Source organism: Fukomys damarensis, unplaced genomic scaffold, assembly GCF_012274545.1.
Source record: "Fukomys damarensis isolate Sample0158 unplaced genomic scaffold, DMR_v1.0_HiC HiC_scaffold_25, whole genome shotgun sequence".
Lineage (NCBI taxonomy): Eukaryota > Metazoa > Chordata > Mammalia > Rodentia > Bathyergidae > Fukomys > Fukomys damarensis.
The window spans coordinates 5,205,015-5,227,980 of NW_022900937.1; the positions used below are offsets into that span (position 1 = coordinate 5,205,015).

Sequence of the window (22,966 nt, forward strand, 5' to 3'; positions counted from 1 at the left end):
CAAAAAAAAAAAAATATATATATATGCATCATAACAGGATTCTGAGGGCTGGACAGCTCTGATATAGGTTGTGAGATAATATGGAAGCCGGAGAGGAATTAAACTCCTGCACCAATTTTCTGATGTTCCAAAAGAAAGCCAACACCCTGGACTCAAGGGAAGTGTCACAGCTGGAAGGCTGGGAGGCTGCAGACCTGGCGGGGGAAAGGGGAAAGCGAGCCCAACCTCAGTGTTGTTAGCAGCCAGAGGAGGCTTCGCCTCCTGTTAGTAACAGTGCCACTGGAATGCTAAGAGCTATTTGTAATGCATGCAATCTACATCACCTCGCTGTTCAGAAAGGCACCACTAAGACCAGAACAAAGAACCCTGCCCCACAGGTTATCTCAGTCAGAAAGAGGTGACACAAGGGCAGCCAGTGGAGGCGGGAACAGCCTCAGAGCTGGGGGTCTGCATGCTCCTGACACCCAAGGAGGGCCAGATTCAGATCTGCATGAGCCCAGCTGACAAGGGAACACAGCACTGGCTTTTCCCAAGAACAGCTGGCCTCAGAAGAGGAAAGGCTGCTAAAAACAGCATGAAACAACCACCACTGTCCGCTGCTGTATTAATAGAACCTGGAAGGAATGCGGGAATTTCACGCGATCCCCTGGAGGAGGCCCTGCAGGGTCAGGCAGAGCAGACGCAAACCCAGAGGAGAGAGGCGCAGAGCCTGATCCCTCTGAGGAAAACGCCTCTCAGCCTGCGGGACCCCTGCACTCCCGTGTCAGTTTCTCAACGTTCAAATCTGAATTCCTGCTGCAATCAAACCGAGCCAAAGTGCCTCTGATTGTTAGAACTTAAAATGGTCCTTTCCCAAATGCTCTCATGATGAGATGGGCTGGATTCATCCTCACAACAGCCACAGGAGGCAGGAGAAAAGCAGACTTCACCTCTGTCTCCCCACCATATATCCGAGAACACAGGTTAGAGAAGCCCGCCGGCCAATTTCTGTAAAACCTCCTAACCCAGGTCCGCTACCCTCAGTCCACGAGCTCCAGTGGTGTCAGAAAAAGACCAGAAAGGCCAGCATTTTGAGTGGATTTGGAAGGGAGGGAGGGAGAGTAAAAAGCAAGAAAGGGTTGGGGGTTGGAGAATGGTGATTTAAGGCATAAAGTATTTAAGTAACTTTCTCAGAAAAGAAGAGTCCTAGTTAAGAACACGGTCTATAGTTTAAAACAAAAACCAAAAGTAATCCTGCCAAAATATGTTATAATAAAATAATCTCTTTATTATTGTGTATAGATGCTTGATTCTGAACCATGAATAAAGTATAGACTTATCAGCTCTGCTGAACCATTCTATATCTAGGGTTTTTTTCTCCTCTTTGGGCAAAATCTAGGGTTACAATTAGGAACTTAACTAGTCAAAAACTATAGTCAAACATTGATGGCAACTTATAGCATGTAGTTAAAATAAATAAGGGTTTATGATCCATACAATGTTGTCCCCCAAGAGTGGTCTCACGATCATTTATTTTTGTGGCTGGGGATTTATCTCAGTGGTGCCACTGCCTGCTTTGCAAGCACAATGTCCTGAGTTCGATCCCTGGTACCCAATAGTAATAATGATAATAATAATCATCATTTTTTTGTCTTTGGGAACATGCAATTCAGACCAGTCTCTCAAATCTATTTCATGTCTCACTGCTGTTTAATTCCTAACGTGGCCCCAGGGATATGAGCGGCTACACAGGGTTTTTGGCTTCTCAAGCCAACTTTCAAAATCATCAGCAAGCACTTGCTCTCTCCACTCCAAAGACCTCCCCCTGGGCACTGCGGTCATTTTCAACTGACTAGGAATTTTAACTCTTTTTTTTCTGCTTTCATTGTACAGAAAACTGTCAAATTGAGAGTGATGCCAACTTAGATTTTAAGAACACCTACAAAAGTGTTATCAGTATTTGCTTGGAAAGGAAGTAAGGGTATTGGTCTTTTTAAGGAGGGTACCAGGAGCAACAAGCACCCCGATACCTGGATCTTTGTTCCTAAATATCACTCCGCCCAAAGAGGAAACAGGGCTGGGCAGGAAGGCAGGGGTAATTTTCTATGCCACAAAGCGAGGAAATACTTTAGAGAACAGGGGAGATCTGGCTTGTTAGGGGTTCCCACCGGCCCAACCTGGGATCGTTTGGGATCAGGAAGAGAGATGACATAACGGATGACGACTGAAAAACAAAATCATCCGCGGGTCCAAAGCTATTCTAAAAAACGACGGGCCTGAGCTCCTTGTTCTGAAGAGCACAGCTAACATGCACAAGGGATGCTACAGTTTGAAAAACACGGTTGTACAACCTCCATGGAAGTAAGTGACTTGAGGAAAGATCCGCCACAGATGTTAAAACGCTCACTGGGAAAAGAAGTCTACTGGGAAACAGGATATTCCACTTCTGTGTATCAGGTTACCCACTAACTACGAAAGAAAAGGAAGGAGCCACCACCTTAACCCCATGATCCAGCGCTGCCTCCCTGTATCCCCCAGACTACGAGCCATGGGGATACGGTGACACAGCATCACCTATGTAACCTTGGGGCCAAACAAACAGACCCAGAGCTGGATGACGGTACAGAAACTGCGGATGACAAATTTAGGTCGTGGAGATTCTTTTTTTATTTTTTTTCCTTTTATTGAGTTTATTGGTACAATCTAGGTCTACAATGCAGTCACATTCATTAACTGGGATCCTCTACCTTCACGTGACAGGTCTTGGTTCTCATTTTTTCCCCTTGTCCCTGCCCTCCCTTCACCCCTCCCCGCCTCCCTGTAAATGGAGATTCTACCAAGCAAATGAAATGGACTGTTCAAAACAGTGATGTCAAGAAGGGAAAAAAATGATAGACCTGTTCTAGTTCAGAGACCAAAGAGGAATGTCCCCCAAAAATCCTTAAGAAGAATCATTGCAACAATGGAGTGACCTAACTACGGACTGTTTGTTATACAACATTGTGTCTATGTTAATTTCTTAAGCATAGTGATGATTCGTGGTTTGAGGTAAAAAACTTTATTCTCTTTAGATGAATGACGACCTATCCAGGCAAGAAGGGCCAATATGTCCAGGAAGCTTTCAAATGGGAAGGGAAGAGGGGTGCAGGGAGGAAGACGGGGAACACGGGCGATCACAGATGAAGAGAGTTGGGCATTTAAAGTTCCTATTTTCTCAACTGCTCTGTAGGCTTAAAATTCTTCAAATAAAAAAGTAGGGAAAATATAACAAGCAGGAGTATAATAACATGGGTACCCGCAAGGCTCGTGTGTGAGCTGCTGCTCATTTTGCAGTGCTCTGGGGAGCAGGGGTGGCCAGGGGTGCTGGGTGAGGGTGCTGGGTCCCGTCCCTGTACCTGGGAAACACGACCCCAGACCTCCCAGCTTCGCTCTGCTCCCAGCAGATGAGAGAGTGAACCCCCGAAACGTGCCAGAGCTGCCACCTTTTTACTTAAAAAGTAGTCAGGGCACGAGGTCCATTAGAACCCACTCCGGCTTACTGAGAAAACCCACAGGAAGCCCTTAAAACAACGCCCACCTGACTCAGTACTCGGAGAAACGCTGGGTATGGGGAGGGGACGGGGCCGGCAGGAGGGAGGACCCGGCATCCCCGACGCCATGGGAGGACGGAGACCGGGAAGTGGACACAGCGCGGGGCAGCGCTGGTCTGTGAAGCCAGAGAAGGCCGAGCAAGGAACCGGCGCTCACAGACCCGGGAGTTCAGCGCGATGAGGTGAGACCAGGGTGCGAGGAAGCGCCGGTCTTCCTCAGTCTGAAATCGCCCCGGCTGCCTTACTGAACAAGGCGACCCTCTCCTTTTGAGCTGGTTTACCTCGAGTCACCACAAACGGTCAGAACATTTTAAGGTCACCGTGATCACCTTTCTCAGCACCCCAAACCCCGTACCTAGGGGCTGCTGATACAAGTCCCATTAAGCTGCTCGTGAACTACCAACAATTAAATCACCTCGTGACGACGAACAGACTGACACGGCGCACTCTGCAGCTGGGCCTTCTTTCCTGAAGAGGAACCTCAAGTGCTCCAAGTTGACCTAGTGAAGGGCTCTCGCCAGACACCTGGAAGCAGCCGGAAGCCCCATCAGTCGGGGTGCTCAAGTGAGGGAGGCAGCACGGTCCTTGTGCCTCCGCGCTGTGACTCCAGGGCTGGCCCGACCGCCGCTCCCTGCTCCTCCTGAGACCCGGTGCTCAGCATGGCCTTCAGGGCCAGCTCTCAGGACTGGACTCCTGCCCATGCCGCCAGCCCGTCCCGACTCACACAGATGCACGACTAGCCGACGTCCCCAGGAAGTAGCCGGCATCCCTCCCTGTCACTCGGAGAGCCGTGCTGTCCCTCGCTGGCCACACTCGGTCTAGTCAGGCTCCAGCATGGCTCGGGTCACCCACTGCCCTCGGTGCGACTGAGCGCCGGCCTCCCTCGCAGGGCTTTCCCTGGCCCCTCGCAGCCTTCCACACAAGTCAGGTGCCTTGATAAACGCACATCTCACGCTACTTTTACGATTTTTTAAAGTCCCACTCCCTCACTAGACCTGAGCTCTCTAACCACAGCCCTGCTCGGAAGCACTGTTCAGCCTCCCAGCACTGGGGACTGTGCCGCTGCAGATACAGACCGGCGAGCACAGGAGCCAGAGCAGGGACAAGGCCGGGAGAAGATGGAGCTGAGGCCTGAAGGGTGAGCAGGGCTGGCCACGTGGACTGGGCCAGGGCCTCTGACTCAGGCTGAGCAGCAGAAGAAAAGCCAGCGAGGCAGGAAGCAGCGTGGGCCTGAAAGACCGGAGCGTCCACGGTGACCGAGGCCAGAGAGCAAAAAGCAGTCACTTGAATGTGAGGCGACTGCCAGCCTGAAGGGCCTGTGTGCACTCAGATTTCTACCTGGACCGAAGAGTCGGAGGATTACACGCCATCAATGCCACCCTCAATTACATTAATGTGTTTTCAAGCAGGTAAGTCGGCTTTTTATTCTTTTAACGAAGCGCTAAGATCTGTGATATGTAAGAACTTCATAAGAGAAGCCAGCAAAATATATTCATTTCCCCGATAAACTGTCCCTCCTAAAAACTGTAATCCATGTGTTAAGATCACAAATCACTCATGAGCTTTTCCTTCCTTTTATACAGAGATGTGGGGCCCTTATGCCTTCAGGGTTCCCAAGCTGTAGAGGGTGGGGCGCTGCACACACAACGGCCCGGGTCTACACTGTGCAGCACGTGCTTCACCCTCGAGGACAGAGCGGATCAAATGGCTCAGGTCGACAAGCAGCCATGGGCAGGGCACTGCGGTGACACACGGTCCTCACGAGAGAACGCGCAGGGGACAGGGAGGAGACGGCATCTGAGCCGGGGCGAGGTTGAATCGGGAGGGAATGCAGACTTACAACACAGACGCAGTCTTCTATAACGAACGATTCACTTTCAGTCAAACATTTGCCCGGGTTTAGGAGTGACCGTGACAGGAAGTAGAAAAGGTCAACCCAAGGGGAGAAGCTGGACTCGCTTCTCCACAGGGGCTGACACGGCGGACCGGGAAACATTCTCTGGAAGGGCTGGAGACTCGGATTGCGCTCAGCCAAAGCGGGACGCGGTGTCTCGGCTCTCCGCACCCTTCCGTTTGGTAGAAGTCGTGGCGATGGGCAAGGCTGACCGTGAAGAGGGGGTGGAAGGAAACAAGGGAAGGCGGGCCTGGGGGGCCAGGAAAGAGGGGAGCTGGGTGAGAGCAGCCTGTGCACCCGCACTGCCCTGCACGCTTCGGCTCCCTGCAGAACGAGCTGGAACGGGCTGCTCTCCTTGGTCCCCACTTCGCATTCTCCACAGCATCCCCGGAGCAACAGCTGCCTTGCGGGAAGTGACTCGGGAGCCAGTGCCCCGCGGTTTTCTCATGCTCCTCACTAACGGCCTCTAAGACAGCTCTTTCTTGTCTAAATCTTACCAAAAAAGCAGCTGCAACCTGGAAAAGTTGTTTCCCAAACCAATTTGTCCTGGCAGTCAGGCCCAGGCCAGCCAGCAAGGTCCTAATGCTGCCTGATTCTCTGCCCCTTCTATTTAGTATCAAACCCTCTCCTTCTTTTTGTTCCTCTCACCAACTGCTTAAAGTCAAGCCCAAATTTTCACCAGGTCGACTGCACAGCTTCTGGACCAGAGCCTCAAAGGCTGATTCTCCAGCCTACCGGAGTGGACGCTCCGGGAGAGGCCCACACCTCCAAGTCTGCAGCCCACGCGTCTGCTTTAAGCAAGTGAGTCCCGGGGAAATGACCACCCACTTCCTCCGGGCACAAGGACCTCAGCTGTTGAGAAGCCTCTGCCCCAGGCTCTCGGCGAGGTGCAGAGCTACAGCGCCACTGATACGCACAGTCCTGGGGCAATGCTGGTGACTAAGTAATGTGAAAATACTCTGAGCAAATCTAAATTCACCTGCACGCTACCTCTGGCCCAGGAACACAGCTTCTACCTTCTGAGTCATGACTGGATGTCCCGGCTTCGGATCTTTACCGTGTCCCTGCGCTAACCAGCTCACCGGATGTCAAAGGCTGGGCTGGGACGTGCTCTCTCGGCATGAAAACACCTCCCATCTGAGGTGGTCGTCACCTGTGGCCTTCGAGGAGGACCCTGGTTTTCTGGGATGCTGCGTGGTGGGCTCAGGACCAGGCAAGCAACAGCGGGCAGTGTCCCTGGGCTGAAGGGATGAATCTGCCGACACCAGGAAGTCCCCCGACCTCCCTGCAGGAAGGGGCTCCTCCCCTGGACCTTCACTATGTGTCCCTCTCTCCTAGCTTAGAGTCCCAGGAGGAAGAAAAGCCGATCCTCTCACTTAACTGAAGCCCCTGAAAGTGCGTGTCTCCCTCAGCTTTGTATCTTCCTAGTTCCTAACTCAGCTCCTGGCCTCTAGCAAGCTCTCAAATGTTTCTCAGGTAAATCCCAGGCCCCTACACGCGCTGAGGCTCCACAGTTCCAATTCAATGCCTTCTCATCCATTTTCTAAGTGCAAACACTGCTAACTAACCAAAACTGTTCCACTCTGAGGTCTGTGGATGGGTATTATGAGAGAAATGGGAAAGAAATCGTGCAGAAACGCAGCTATCTGGTGAAAGGCTTTATTTTAGAAATGAATAAGTGGAGAAAATGTACACTCCATGGAGTCAGTCCCAGAAGACAGTCACAAAAGAACACACTCGAAAACACGTAACACCACACATCCTATGACGGGAGCCAGGACAACGTGTCTTCGAGTTCTTCATACATTCCACATGTTGGCCACATACCAATGACGGCAAACATTTACCAATAACCACTGTCTAGATAGCATTCCACTGATGGCCAGCAAGACTCTTGCAAAGCTGGTTTAAAGATTAGAAAAGCATGCCTCTAAAAGTTAAATAAATGTCTCTTTTCTCACAGCTGGTAGGTCCGAGGAAGGGGTCCCAAACCCGAACCCGTCAGCAACAAATCTACTCTTTCTCTAATGTCACCTCCCCAACCCAGCTCTGGCAGCGCACCCTGAAATTGCTACTTACCTTAATGTACACACTGTGCTTTTTTTTAAAGTCTCCCTAAACAAAGATACACTTAACTTTTATTTCTAAGAACATCAATTTTGTCCCCAAATGTTCTTTCAATTAAAATTCGACCTTAAAACATTTCTATGATATGTGATAGTGCCTTTCATCACTCAGTTCAAGACAGGAGAATTTTACCAAAACTTTCCACTAAAATATTACAGGTTGATTTATTCACTGCCAACACATTTTTAACAATGAACTCTTTATGTGCACAAAATGCATAAACACCCATAAGGGCTACTGATTAAAACAGCTGGTGTATCTCATACAATCAAAATATTTCTTACCTGAAATTCCATGGATGATTAATAAATATGAAACACAATCCTCTTGGGTAAATGATAGGTTGGTGTTAGTAATTTCATTTGGTGGACTTTTTTATTTGTTTCTTGAAGTATTAAAAATATAAACTGTGCTTTAGGTTAGAAGGGAGGTCAATTCATTAGATTGATAAAACGGGAGAAATGAATTATAAAGTGAAAGGGAAAAGCTAAATGTAATGACTGAATTAAAATTAATTTAGTACAATTACAAACAGAATGAGCATATCTTTAAGGAATAGTTTCCCGAGAAGGAACTCAAAAACATAACTAATGTTTTGTTCATAGCTTTATAAAGTTATTATTTAGAAGTTACGCCTTTCAAGACATAGATTAGCCAAAATTATTGCAAGAAATATGATCATCTAACCTTGAAGCTGGCACCTTATCCTGGCTATTCTCTGTCTTAAGACGTAGAAAGCTGCAAAACAAATGTCCAAAAAAAGAAATTCCAGATCTTTTCTCTGTAAGGAGGCTGGACTTGGGTATTTATCCACTTGTTACATTCCCGGAGACTTACACATACTCAACTCTCAGTGCTTCTCTGAAACAACAACAAAAAAATCTAGGACACGTTTAAAATAGTAACATTTTAGTCACCATTCTGTTATTAGAAAACATTTTGTAACAAAATTATTCACTAATAATTGAAGTTATGCTATTCTTCTATAGTCCACATTCTAATTAAAATCTATCAGACCTTGTATGACACTGTATCTTCCAATTCAATTTTTCATTTGCAGAATATTAGTTTTTGGTTCTCGGAGACAGTATCTCTTTATTTAAATGAACAGTTTACCACACATCTGAAAAATATTAGAACTTTTGATCAATTAGTAACCGAGGCTGGCAGCTTTTAAATGGATACATCTTTACTTACCTGTTTCTCCAACTCTGAAGAGGAAATAGTAACATATCTTTCTTCCCTGGCCCAGCATTTTCTTCTGCATGGCTGCTTTGGTTGGTAATGCAGTAAGTGTGGACTGTGAATATGCAGACGCTCCCCTTGCAGGTGCAGACACACCCAGGTAGATGGATAGGTAAGGGGCTAAGATCCAGGTGCTGCTGGTAAAGGGCAGGGCTCCCCCATCCTAGGACCCCAGAGGCAGGGAAAAGGTGATTTTCATTACATCCTGTGGATTAATGCCTCCCCTCTTTAAAGCGGAAAATATCTGCTTTAGCATGATTTTTATGTATTTGACTTTAGGCTCTTGATTATAACTGTTACTGGTTAGGTTTACAACTAATTAATATTATTTTATTGTTGTTTTCAATTTTTAAAGAACCCACCATTTCTTAGAACAGAATACCAAAACATCAAGTATAAACTAAGCAAACAGCTGCAAATAGTCAAAGCATAAATTAAATTCTGGACCACAAATTAAAGAAAATTATTTACAACCTAGTTATGCATGAGAATGAAAGAATATAAAAGGATACCATTTCTTCAATACTTTTGAATTGCCAATTTTGAACAATGCAATTTATCAGAAAAAAAATTAAATTATTTTAAACAACGTAAGACAAGTCAGTAAAGATCAGCAAATTCATTATTTTCTAACTAGCTGTATTAGTACCAAGCAATCAAATAGTTCTGTATTATTTCCTTCTTATCATATCACAAAATTGGGTCACATTTGTCCTACTTAACAAAAATCAACCTGGACAGACACAGGTTCAGTAAATTTTATGATATAAATACATGTACTGTTTAGACTTCCAGCATAAAATGTTAGCTAAGGTCCCTTACTTTAAAATTTTCCTTTTAAAACTATACGGAACTACATTTTAAATGAAAGAAATGTCAAACCTGGCATAGATTCATCGCTATTGATGGATGAGGAAAGTTTCATAGGCAGCTATCCATTTTTGTAAAGTTGCCCAAAAAGGCCCTGTGTGCAATGTGTGTGTGTGCATGTGTGTTTGTGTGTGTGCACGTGTGCGTGCATGGCTTAGTTCTCTGTGGGAGATGCTAAACAGGATGCATCAGCAGCACATGGTGCAGCAGCATGGGTCCCACTTCTCCTAGTGACCTGCCCCTTGGGTCATCACAAAGCAGCCGCCCAGTTAGGCTTACAGCGCTGCAGCTCACACTCTGTGCTTGTCTGCTGGTCTATGGGGCCGCAGGGCTATTGCACACGCTGTAGGGATGGCATGAGGAAGCACTCTGAGATTTTAGGAAGCTGGGACTCACCCAGGGAAAGTAAATTGAGCAGAGATGATCTTCCCTTGCCTGCTAAACACAGGTTTACAGATTTGGAGACAGTCTGAAACTTTGGACAGTGTTCAAGAGACAAAAGAAACCCTAAGACAAAAAGAAACCCTAAGGAGCTTCGAGGGAAACTTGCTCTTCTCCAAAGGGACACCTGTGTGCAGGGGCACCGCTTAATCCGCTGTGAAGGGTATGAAATACTCAAAGGTTGGGCCAAGCAAAAGCTCTGGAAAGGAAATGAAACACTGCGGATGGAGGTGGCAGCTTCAGGGATCCCAGACTCGGCGACACAGAGCCTCTCGAGCCAGCAGTGCCCAGGGACACCGGGTTAGTTAGGTCAGAGCCTGGACAGTCTCAGCGGCAGTGCACTACTTTATAAATATTAAAGATACAGAAGAATCCATCTGACTTCAATGCAAGATTAGAGAACACTTAGCAATTCTATAATTATATTTTCATAATGCTGTATTTTTCTTTCTCAAGAGTAACTGTTTCAAAAAACACTCCTCCCTTAAGAACCATCAGAATGTCATAATCTTGGCCATTCACCAACAGCAAGACATAATGAATATTTTAATTCATTAATGAGTTGAAAACTCAGTCCAAACTGGGCAGTATGCATATGCCTGTAATCTCAATGACTTGGGAGGCTGAGACAGGAGGATTACAAGTTCAAGGCCAGCCCCAAGCAATTTGGTAAGAGCTCATCTCAAAACAAAACAAGACAAAAATGCCACAACTCAATGCAAGGGACAGAGGATCTCAAAAACACCATTATCTTTGGGAAACACCCTAAAAATAGAACCATATGAGTTTGGAACAATTAATCCACTCGAAATGGTTCACATAATAAATAGACACAATATGAAATCAACTTTCAATACTCACACACACTAAATCAATGCAATCACATGCTAGCTGCAATCAGAGCTTTTCTATGACTGATCGAAGATTGCTGCTCATTGGCACACAAACCTGTGGCAGACGATTATGAGTTCCTAAAAAATCTTAGCACTGAAATAAAACAGGAGGTGCCAAAGGCTTTGCAAAAACATTTTGGATGTTGCAAATCTTACATTTGGAAAATCTTCCCCTCAAGTTAGTTTCTGTAAATAACAGTAGTAGACACCTCTGACCGATTAAGAAGCTTCCACGAAGAATGAATTTGAGAACTCTGATTTATGAAAATAAGGCTGGAGGTTTTGAAAACTAATAGTGCTTTTGGCAAAGTATGTATAAATCTAAGAACTAATTGTTTCTTCCTTTTATGTACCTTAGCACAAAATTAAACAGGGGTGATATAGTTCCCAAATTTTCATCTATGGAAGCAACACTACCTGTGAGATCTGCTGTGGCTACATGTAACAGGAAAGCCACGTCAAGTCCTGCAGATTTATGTCATTAATCTTAAAAACGGCTAAAGAAAACTGACCAAAGGAAGCATGTTGCTTTGTAGTTTTGAATTGTAGTTACCTTTTCATTACCGACAAGCAAATAACCTACAGCAGCTAGATCTCAAGTCTCCAATCCCTACGTCCCTGGAAACCAATGTCTACCAGAGCTGTCTCCAGCCTTTAGTCAAAGAGGGCCCAGAAAATGATCCTATTTCTCCTGAAACAGAGTTGAGGGAAACATTGTCTTCCAAATCAGATAATGTACTCTCAAGCTAAAAAATTATTTTGACCATTCATATAGCTTTCTTCCCATCAAATGATGAATAAATTGCTTTAACCGTTTCATCAGGTTACATGGAAACTAGAATTCACAGAACCAATAAAATAGCACAGAATGGACCCACAACTGTCCTTCGATATTTACTGTACATCGCAATGCTTCTCACACCGTACACTGGCTATACATTCTCCTTTATGCTGGATTTATTTGGAATTTTATTGTGGCAAAATAAGAATCTTTAATTAGATACTATAAATAATTAAGAGATGAAACCAGAAAGCTTTTTAAAAGTTGCAGTGCTTTAAGGAAGAAATTTCCGCTGGGTATGGTGGCACACACCTGTAATCCCAGCACTGGGGAGGCTGAGGCAGGAGGATCCCTGTGAGTTCGAGACCAGTCTGGGGTACATAGTGAATTCCAGGTCAGTCTCAACTACATAGTGAGACCCTGTCTCAAAAAAAAAAAAAAAAAAAAAAAGGTAGAAATTTCCTTGTAGGGGATATCACTTCACTGAGTGCTGCACCTTACAATGCACAGACTTCAGGAAGTCGGTGCCTTTGGTACCTAAGGTACCTGGCGCTCCTGAGGTGCACCACACTCCAGTGAGTCACATTACAGTCATGTCAGACCTCTGCCACTTGCACCTGCTATGGCAGAGCCCATGATGGCTATACTGAAATGTTTCTAAGCAAGGTTATCTTGGCTGTGCTCCATTATCTCTGAGGATGGGCCTTCCTTTGCTCTGATGAAGTGGAAAATGTTGGCTGTGGAGATGCTGCTGCCTCAGCTCCCCTCCAGGCTGGTCCAGGTGCCAAGTTAGACAGGTTAGAGTCCTCAGCCATGCAGATGTCTGAGGGAACAGGATCTAAGAGCTTTCTGTTCTCCCAAGGAGACGGGCCCTGACTGGATCGAAGCCTTCGCAGGACACACACTGAGCCTCCCTTTTGTTACTTTATCTGGGGATTGGTGGGGTTTCTTCCATGTGTGCCCCAGGACCTCAGGCCCCACTGCTCTCGGGCCGTCAGGACTGCCTGAGAAGTCGCCCTTCCTCACGCCCCCGAGAAGAGCTCTTCGGTTTGGGCACTGGATGAAGACATAGGGACCCAGGCTCTGCAGAGTCCGCGCAGCTCACGTGAATCAGCGCCTCCTGCCGTTCAGACCCCCACAGCCACAATCGGCAGGAACACGAACAGTGCGGAGCGACATGCTGACGGGCTTAGGCACTGATGCCCAAAGAGTGCAAAACTGACATTAAAATCTCCCACTGATTTCTCTGCAGAAGCCACTTATACTGAAGCCCAGCCCAGAGGGCACAGATCTCCACTACGTCCCCATTCCTCTGGGTAAAACTTCATTAACTGCTGCCTGCTCCTGAAAATACAGACTAAAAACCAAATAAATACACGAAGACCGGCCTTTACCAAAGAGCACTGGCAGTGATCCCAGCTGACACCGCCTGTCTCTCTGGAGCTGTCAGCCTGTAGCCCCAGGCTTACATCACGGAGAGACACTGGAGCTGGGCCACACCGAGCCCAGAGGAAGCTTCTGAAGTTGGGGTCATCATGGCACAGCCAGAAAAATGTGGACCCTCTTCCCACGAGCTGCAAGTTCAGAGTCAGGGCCTCATCGAGGGGGACTATCGAACTGCCATGAAACTGTTTTTCCAAAGCCACCGGCTTTCTGACAGGAACCTGCTGTGGCCCCAGCAGTCAGGACTCCACAGGACCACACAAACATTCGCGCCCAGAACCACAGGCAGCAAAGCCATACTTTTCCCTCTAAATGACTGGTTTGCTTTTTCCCTAACAAAAAAACATTTAGCAGTAATTACACTTCTTTTCCCTTGGGCTAGTGGAAGCTAAGCGTCAAACTGTAAGACATGCTTAGTTTTCTATGGCTTACATGTCTGTATTTCCATAGCCCTCCTCCTAGGGTCTTCTATTTCTCCCTATTGGCCTTGTTAATTACATGTTCCAATCTCATTGCATGAATTCCCTAGAAGCTGCTTCACGTCCTTTTCCAAACAACATAAAGTGTAAGCAAACAGAGAAGTCAACTATATTTATCTTTTAAAATATCATCTAAGGAATCAAAGTAGAAAGTGACTGATCTGGCTTCCACTCTGTGATATTGGCCATGATTTACTCTCCTTTGATTTATATATTTGTAATAAAATTATACAAATATAAAAAATGTAACAATAAAATGAAAGCTTCTCATTTATTGTACTAATACAGAAATGTGATACATACCTATAATCTTCCCATGTCTAATTGCGTTTAATAATGACAATGACAGGTGCACTGATTTCGTCATAGCATACAGTATTTTGTAAAAGCACAATATCGAAAACCACTTCATGTACCTAAACATTGGCAATTATTATGGTATATCCACAAGAAAAGCATACTATATAGCTATTTAGAAGAATCAGTCACACTTCTGTGAATTGACATGAACTGTCTTTATATGAAAAAAGCAAGATAAAGAATGGTTTTTACTGTGTATAATGCTTTATGGAAAAGGAAGATTTTGGAAATATTTAGATGTCTCCACAAAGATTAGCAGGAAACGGTAGTTGCCTGTGGAGGTTAGAAAGCGGTGGCAGGACAACTGAGGCATCAGAAGTGTTTACCTTTGCTGCCTCCTTTCTCTCCCCCATCTTTAATTTTTTACTTAATCATACATTTCTTATTTTTTTTAATTTTGAGTTAAATATATAATTGTGATAAAGATTAGAATAGCTGATGGAAAGCATACATCCCTATAGTTCTAAAATCACTTTTTAAAAGAGTTTCTGATTTTAAAAAATGTTGTAATGCTCCTTTTTATTGTAACAGGTATTGAGAAACGGCACTGAGATCCTGGAATCCTACACACACACACACACACACACACACACACACCCCGCAGAGCGTGAGAGGAGGGAAACGGCACCCACCACACAGGAATGGAAATTACACCTGAAGCACAGGTAATGAGATCGAGGAAGGAGTTCCTGGAGTACAAGTGGAGCTTACGAGTACAAAGAGATGCACACCTATTAAAAGCAGGTGACCGACGGGCGGAAATGCAGGGGCCAGACAGACGGACACCGCGCGCCGCATGCTCTCAGCTTCTGCAGGCGCCTCTCATTCTCTGGTCCAAGAGGAAACATGACAAATGAGGAAAGAAGAGCACCCCACCCCAAGATCGAGCGGCAGGTGTGACTCTGGATACCACACGGCGGCAGCTGCTCCCTAACCTGCGTACTCCCGAGGAAGAGAGCATCGGCCATGAATCCAAACAACAGACGTGTGCGTGCAGCAGTGGGCCACGCGCGGAAATGCTTCCTGGGCAATAGCAGCACCCGTGCGAAATGACATCGCCAGGACCACCCGCGAGGTCATCGCAGAACTGCTTTGTTAGCAAGCAACGACCCCAGCAGAAAGGCCCGCCCACAGCAGGCGGCTTCCGTTGTGGTACAGCCACACCGTGGAGTACTACGACCCTGTTAAAAAGTAAGGAGGCCCTTCAAGGACAGGTGATAAAGAACCAGGATGAACTGTTAAGAAAAGCAGATAAGCAACAGAGCAGCCTGTAAGCACCTCTCTGTTGTATGAAATGGGGAGCCAATTTACCATTAAGAATGCCAGGCATTTTTTTAAAAAATACACAGATCAAAAAAAACCCTGATAATATGCATTTCTCCATTTCTCGGAGGAGGGGTACTAGATGACGTGAATACATTTTCTCTTTCAAGGCAAATTAATATTTTAGAAATAGTGATGGGAAAAATTTTTAAACCTGCACAATATCAGTGCAAAAGGACAAAAGCACCTGTGAACTGAGGGCTCAAATCATCGAAGAAAGATACCATGGATATATTCTGTGACCGCGGACAGGAGTCAGTGGCGAGAGGCACAGAGCCCTCTTTGCAGCCCTTCACCCACCCCAGCCAAGTCCAGTCCCTGTGTCGGACACCAGACGGAGTCACCCCAGGTCACTCACTGTCACGCTGCAGGACACAGGGCGTCCCACCGACCTCCAAGCAGACAGCATGACCGCCACACACTTGCTCTGGACAGAGGCCAGGCGAGAAGCGCAGCACAGCTGTAGAGCGATCAGCAAGTTTCCCAGCAGCAGACAGAGGTGCCTGTGGCAGGCGTGTGACAGTGACAGGATCCCACCAATGGACCTGTCCACAGCCCCTCCTTCCGGCTAGAGAAGCGGTGCTAGGACCCTGAGGCTGGACTGCAAGAGGGGACCTCAGGAAACTGGCAGATCTTAATAGCATTCAGGCAAAGGTCAGTTCCAACCAGGGGAAAGGATGGAGGACCAAAGTGATTCCTGTGAAATTTAACTTCGAAGGCAACACGTACTCAAAAGTACCTGTCTGAAAAGGTCAAGTCTCTTCAACACTGCTTCGCGCCTGGAATTCGCATTCCAAGACCCCTTGATGTTACTCAAAGTACACGGTGTTCTTAAACAAACTTTCGAGGCAAGTGGGAGCTGAATAATCTCCACTTCCCTCCCTCAGGATTCGGGGGTGTGGGTGTAACGACGAAAGTAATTGTAAAATCAGCCTCTGCCTTCCTTGCTCTGGTTGCTCTCTCAACAAAATAGAATGAGAACAACCTGACGAACAAAGCGGGGTCTGTATTCTCATCCCAAACACGGGAGGAAGCTACCGAGCCTGGGAGAGCGGGGACCACGGGGCCTGAGACCTCGCAGCCCACCGCCGGGGAGGCCCCAAGAGCACTTGCTCTCTCCCCTCAGGACTCCTCTCTGCTCCAGGGTGGCCCGTGACTGCACACGCACAAGAAGTGGCAGTATGTCTGAACTACGAAGCCCCATTCCACAGAAGCTACCATAGCTCCGAGCACAAGCAGAAAGGCACCCTCTGGGGGTCACGCTGTGGGGAGGTGTCGCCTGTGACCCTGAACGCTGATTCCAAAGCGTCTCACAGCAGGGGTAAGGGTCGAGCGTGGGGGGCCTGCCGGGTCTACAGCCTGGGCGCCACTCCCAGCACCCCGTCTAGCTTAGTCCGCCACTGTGAACAGCGTGTTCACAACTGAGGGCTCAAATCATCAAAGAAAGATACCATCGATATAATTCTGTGACTGCGGACAGGAAGTCAATGACAGCAGAATTAATAATCATGTTCCTTCCCTAAGACCGTTTCTGAATCCAGATACAAGAAATTAAACAAGAAATTTAAATATCTCACTTACTAAACCAAAGTTCTTTGCTGAAACTAAGATCCTTGTCACTTGAAATACAGAAATAATTTGATAATTTGCTTATCAATCTTCCCAGTTCACAATTAGCCAGTAATAAACATCCAGTGACAACTATTTGACCACTGCAAAATAGCTTCCAAATAAAGTACCCTTTCATGATTCCTGTTCACTAATCTGTGTTTCTAAAGCTGATAAAAGGATGATATTTTCACTTTACATGACACTTATAAAGCTATAAACTTTATTAATTTTAAGAAAGAAATACAGAAACTGAGAGCCAGAACTAAAACAGCAAAGTCAATCTGCAGGTATGTTTTACATCTTCTCAAACCTCTGGCAGAAACATTTCTACATTTTCCCTGGTCTGGATAATACAAAACCCACCCCAACGCACATCGCAACAGAAACCACAAACTGTTCACCAATAGCCAAGAAACTCAGAAGTTGAGTAGCTTTGCTGAAACCCAGAACTACTTCTGAGTTTTTCCTCACATCTCTAGAAAGTATTTTCAACAAGATGCTATTAGGCTGGGTATGGTGGTGGTGCACACTTGCAATCCCAGCACTCGGGAGGCTGAGGCAGGAGGGTGGCTGTGAGTACAAGGCAAGCCCGCGCTACACAGTGAGACCTTGTCTCAAAAAAACAAAAACAAAAAACAAAACACCCTAAGATGCTAATGTCATCATTCAGCCAAATCTCCCAGTACACAGAAAGATGACCACAGAGGAAGACACAGGAAGCCAGTGTCCCAATCCGACAGTCTTCTCTCCATGAAAGATGTTCTCAAGTAGAGTTTGGGGTTGTAGTCGTGAACCTTGGAAACCTGCTGTAAAGAAAGAAAACTGGCTAAGAAATGTCACTTAGCTAATTAACAAAAACCAGGACTTGGCCTCAAGTGGTGCAAATTATCTAGTACATTTAGTCAAGAGTTATTTCCATAGCAAACACAGCTTTTAATGTAAAATCAAAACAAAACCCAGAGAAAGCCCTATTACAGAAGTCTCTCCTTGGTAGAAGGACAAAAGTAGTTTAACATAATAAAATGAAACATGTCATTATGATAATGGAAAAGTTAAGGAACAAAATAATTATAGAAGCAAAAACCAAAAATATACTGCGACATCTGTGAGAGCATGAACTGTTGTGTGTACTACTCGACCACCAGTGGGTGAACTCAGTGAGGAAATCTCACTTGACCATAAAGAGCCACAGCATGCAAATTATACAACCACTAGCGAAATCAGCAGAGTCCTCAAAACACTAAAAACAGAAATTCCATCGGCCCAGCTATTCCCCTCCGAGATAGCTTCCCCAAAGAGTTAAAGACATTGTATCATATTACAGAGATCCGTGTGTGTCCTTGCTTATAGCAACAGAGTCACAATAGCTGAGTCTTGGAAGCAGCCTCTGTTTTCATCGACAGATGAATGGATAAAGAAGATGGGGTACTTATATAAAATGGAGTACTAGTCTGCCATTAAGAAGAATAAACTTGGTTATATGTAGAAAATAGATGAACCTTAGGACCTCAGTGTTAAGTGAAATAAGTCAGACACTCAAGCTTAAATGTCACGTGGCTTCCCTTATATAAGAAAGCCAAAGTATAAGTAAATTAAAGAGTGAAATGAAAGGCAAGTAAGAGGAAGCAGGAAGATAGGTCTTTTGCAAATGGGAAGGGGACCAAGAGATGGAGGAGAGAGCAGGGGATGGAGGAGGAAGGGAAAGTAGAAAGAATTAGGGTGTGTTATGTACATGTCCCAGCTCTCCTTGGGGAAGGTAATCATTAAGTACTGCAAACAGGCACTAATACAAATAAAGATTTTAAAAATAGTCATTGATATTCAGCAAAAGTGAAGCCCAAGATAATTCGAAAGTCGCGTTTTGGATTTTCTATACTCAAGAGATCAGTTAATGAGTCGGGATCACAGAATGAAGAATGAAGGAGGAAGAAGCCGAGGCCGGCTCCACCAAAGGACCCGCGCCAACACCACACACCTGTTCCTCTCAACAGGGCTGACGACGGTGCCCACTGGGGAGCGGCCCGGATCATCCTTCCTCAGCCCGAGGGAAAGCGGGTCCCCTGGCTGATGGCTGCAGCTGGATGCAGCGAGCGGAGGGCACGCAGCAGCTCCCCACCCAGGGGGAGGTGGGCAGCAGTCACTGTGGGCGCTGCACCCAGATTCCCACACCTGACTCCGCCACCTCCAGTCACCAGAGGGTCGCGGGACCAGTGCAGCTCTGAGGAGGGCATCACCCTCAGCTCATCACCTTCTGAGAGGCGCTGTGCACGGGGTGTGCTGCCTGAGCAGGAAAATCACTCTGAAGTGAGTCACTCAGAAGAAAAGAGCGCAGGGTCCTTTTGATAAGGAAGGGAGACTGCTCCTCCGTGCAGAGCGAACTCTGACTGTCCAGGGGTCAGAAAGCCAGAAGTATTTCTCACATGGAATTTACTAGCTGCTGTTTGGAATTTTCATAGGTAATCCATTGCTACATTTAATTGTGATAGAATAGCAAGGCATTTTCCTGGAAAGTATGTCCCGGCAAGGTGTGTTCACTTCATAAACGCTTTCTCTGAGAAACAATCAGGAATGTTTGGTGCTATCTCAGTCATCCACAAGCTCTTTTGGTGCTGTTCTACCCCTCGGGCTGGCCTCTGACCCCACATTCCTCTACCTGTTTATATGGAAACAAAGAGGCAGAACTCTGAACTAACCTGAGCCGAATGGATTAAGACTCTGAGAAAATAAAACACACGGACGAACACATCCACCTCTCCACCTCTGAATTTGCTTTGACAACCTTGCCGACTTCAGCATCAATAGTGAAGAAGCATTTCGCTCCTGCTCAATTTGTGGGTGTCTTATTTTATCAAAACACAAAGAACTTCGGAACCAGTTTTAATTTTGGCAGGAACAAGGTAAAAAGCGTCACGGCTCACGAAAACACAGACTCCAATAACAGATGCGCCCTTCCTCCCACACGGCTTGGAGCGCACCTCTCTTGCATCTCTTTCACTTTACTAAATTCACACACAGTGCTGACTCAGTGCCAAGAGCTGTGATTTGTGCAGAAAGATTTTACACACTTTTATAACACAACCATTTCAACAATCGACTCACGCCGTGCTGCAGTTTTCTCAGATCACTGAGGAATAAGAAGAGGGAAAAGACGAACACTAGCAGATACTATATTTACCATTTTGCCTTCTTTTAGGAACAAAATGAAGTATAAACACACTAAAAGTGCCCCGTGACTGTTAGGAAAGCTATGTGGAAAGTAAAACACTTGGAAATTTCTTGAATGACAAAACCCTGTAGTATCTCTGTAACTCTAAAAGGTCTCTGCATGAATTTAAACTCAATTGCCTGCCACGTGCCTGTTGGGTACAGGAAACCAGAGCAGCTCCAACAGATGCTACCTGGGGGGCTTCTCAGTGCAAGAAACTCCTGGAGATCCTGGCAGTGTTTCCTTCAGACTCCTTCCCACGCCCTGGCCAGAAGCCTGCATGCCCAAGCTCTGCCTTTAGAAAGGAAGGTGCGCCTGCTGCTGCCCGGGGCTTTCTGCCAGTGCAGCATACCCTGGGCATGGCCCACACTTGCAGGACCCTACAGCACTGCAGCATCTGATTAGGGCAGCACAGGAGGAGGGCTGGAAAGAGACTCCCCGCTTTCCCGTGGGGGAGTGTGTACAGACAGGGCCAAGGCAAGGATGCTCTTCGTTATTACAGCCCGGGGGTGCTCCAATTCACCTGTTGGCCTCCAGGTGTGCAAACACTCCTGGCACTATGGTCTAATTGGCAGGGCACTAATTCCCGCCAGATACCGCTCTCCTTTCTGACCATCTTCCTTGAAACACTACTGAGCAGACCCAGCAGCGGGGACACCGCATCTTCGCCTCCTCTTGCTTCCTGGAAACTAGAGTCACCTCATCTCTAACGAAGGGACAGGGGCTGGGCAGGGCACAGGGCCTCGCTCCTGGCTCGCACAGCACAGGGTGAGAAGCGTGAGCCCCGGTCACCACCCCTTCCCAGCCAGCCAGAGACAGAAGCCTGTGTGTGCGACCAGAGTCATCGTGCACAGAAACCTCACCAGCACACTCCCACATCGAGGGAGCCGAGGGAAACTTAACTTGCCTGGCCCATTTACTGGCCAGCCCTCTCTAAGGTAGGGTCCTCCTCCACCAGCCCCAGCTGTAACCACCTTCCTCAGCCTGAGCAGCTCCCTTCTCCCCAGCACAACCCCATGGCTCCCTTCCTCTCACCTCCTGGGCCCCCAGCATGCTAGAGATGTCCTGGATGTTTATTTGATCATCTGCTGTCCATGCGGGGGGGTAAAATTTTGAGATCCAGGTAAACTCTGGAAAGATATTGTCTAAACTTCTCAAGCATCCGGGATGTAGCCCTGATACTTCACCAAAATAATGTTCATTTTGAATGTGAGAAAACAGAAACTAGTGTTCCGGTTGGGTACTTTGAGCTTGATGCTTTTCCAGGTCTTCTCTGACTGCAGTAGGTGGTTCACTAAGGGCACTGTGAAGGCACCCTCTCTTCAAAAGCAACTATAAATGGGCCTCTTTACACAACAGCTGCTGTGGAGGTTTTAGAAGCGCTCTAAGGTTCCCAGTTTATTTAGTGTAAATATCGTCTAGACTCCTTGTCTTACTCCACCTCAGGGCCTGCAGGGAAGAAACCAGTGAGCACAAAGGGAACACGGGAGCCCCAAGGGCACCTGGTAAAATGCACCCCGGGCTCTCCTCAGAGGGGAGCTGGCCGGAACCGGCGGAGGGCTGATACTCACGCTGGCATTGTCCCCAGGAGCGGCGAGTCCAGCCCCAGCAGCAGTCAATCCGCCCACCGTAGCGACAGAGGCCAATCAAGGACACGAGCTGTCCAGGCCACCTACCACACACAGACAACAGCACGAGTAAGACACTGGAGGCAGAAGAAAATTTCCCCTCCACTATTGTAGAACCGATCAAAACACATCCAACAATCTCCTACAACTCTTCATGCCTAGAGAAATGTAGGGCTAAAGACACTCACAGAAATAGTTTTGCTAGCCTCTTATCTCAAATCTCAGACACTCAGCATGTGCGCACCTGTACAGAAACACACACACACACACACACACACACACACACACACACCCAGCACACAAGGATAGGGGAAAAGAAGAAGACCCTTTCCTAACTAGAAATTGTAGCACCGGCCCACCATTGCCAGGCTTGAAATAAAACAAATTCCTCCAAGGCTCACACCTGTTACTGGGATGGGGAAAAACCAGTTCTGACGGCTTCATCACAAACTGAAAAGCATTAAAGAATAAAAGACCTGACAAAGCACAAGGAATTCCTGCCTGGGAGAAGGGGCAGATGGGATACAAAGAGAGCAGGCTCCTGAGAAGCCAAGGAAACAGAGCTGGGGAAAACACTGCAAAAAAGAAAAGAAAGGAAAGGGAAAGGAAAGGAAGGAAATAGCATTAGAAAAAGAAATCTAAATAAAACCGAAGAGTTTGAAGTGTAGCAGACTCCTCCGTGTGGAATGAGGTTGGCATGAATGCACACTAACATGATTTCGATTTTCCTCTTTAATGTAAGTGGTGCGTAAGGAAAGTAGCGAGTCTGGGACAGATTCCGCTTTGACCTGTCACGGCTACATGTTTCCTTGTTCAGATTCACACCTAAATGACTTTTTCCTCCAAGAAGGGCACGACTTCAGTTGCTGTTTTAATCCTCTTTTAAAATCTACATTAAAATCCTAGCCTACTTGTAAATGTGCGTGCAAGAAATGCGAAGCACGGCCCAGGTGGACGGAGACCCGCTTCTAGGAACTCAGTTCAATCCAGAGGCCTGGCTCCGGCCGCTGCCCGCTCCCTTAAACTCTTTCCATTTCCTCTGCGTCACCTCTGGCTCCCCCGGGCCCCCCGAGGGTCGCTGGGGCTGGAATCACCGG

At 46.7% G+C, this 22,966-nt stretch overlaps 1 protein-coding gene across 3 annotated transcripts in view; it reads right to left on the reverse strand.

Moving 5' to 3' along the window:
- Npnt (nephronectin) overlaps positions 1–21,912 on the reverse strand; it is a 58,386-nt gene extending 36,474 nt beyond the window's left edge. For 2 of the 3 annotated variants that reach the window (XM_010641560.1, XM_010641558.1), the window contains exon 1: positions 21,813–21,912. The gene's annotated coding sequence lies outside the window, so the exon portion shown is untranslated. Of the gene's footprint in view, positions 1–8,277; positions 8,329–21,812 lie in introns of all 3 variants that reach the window. The other variant, XM_010641559.1, reaches the window with a different exon arrangement.
- Positions 21,913–22,966: the final 1,054 nt, after the last annotated feature.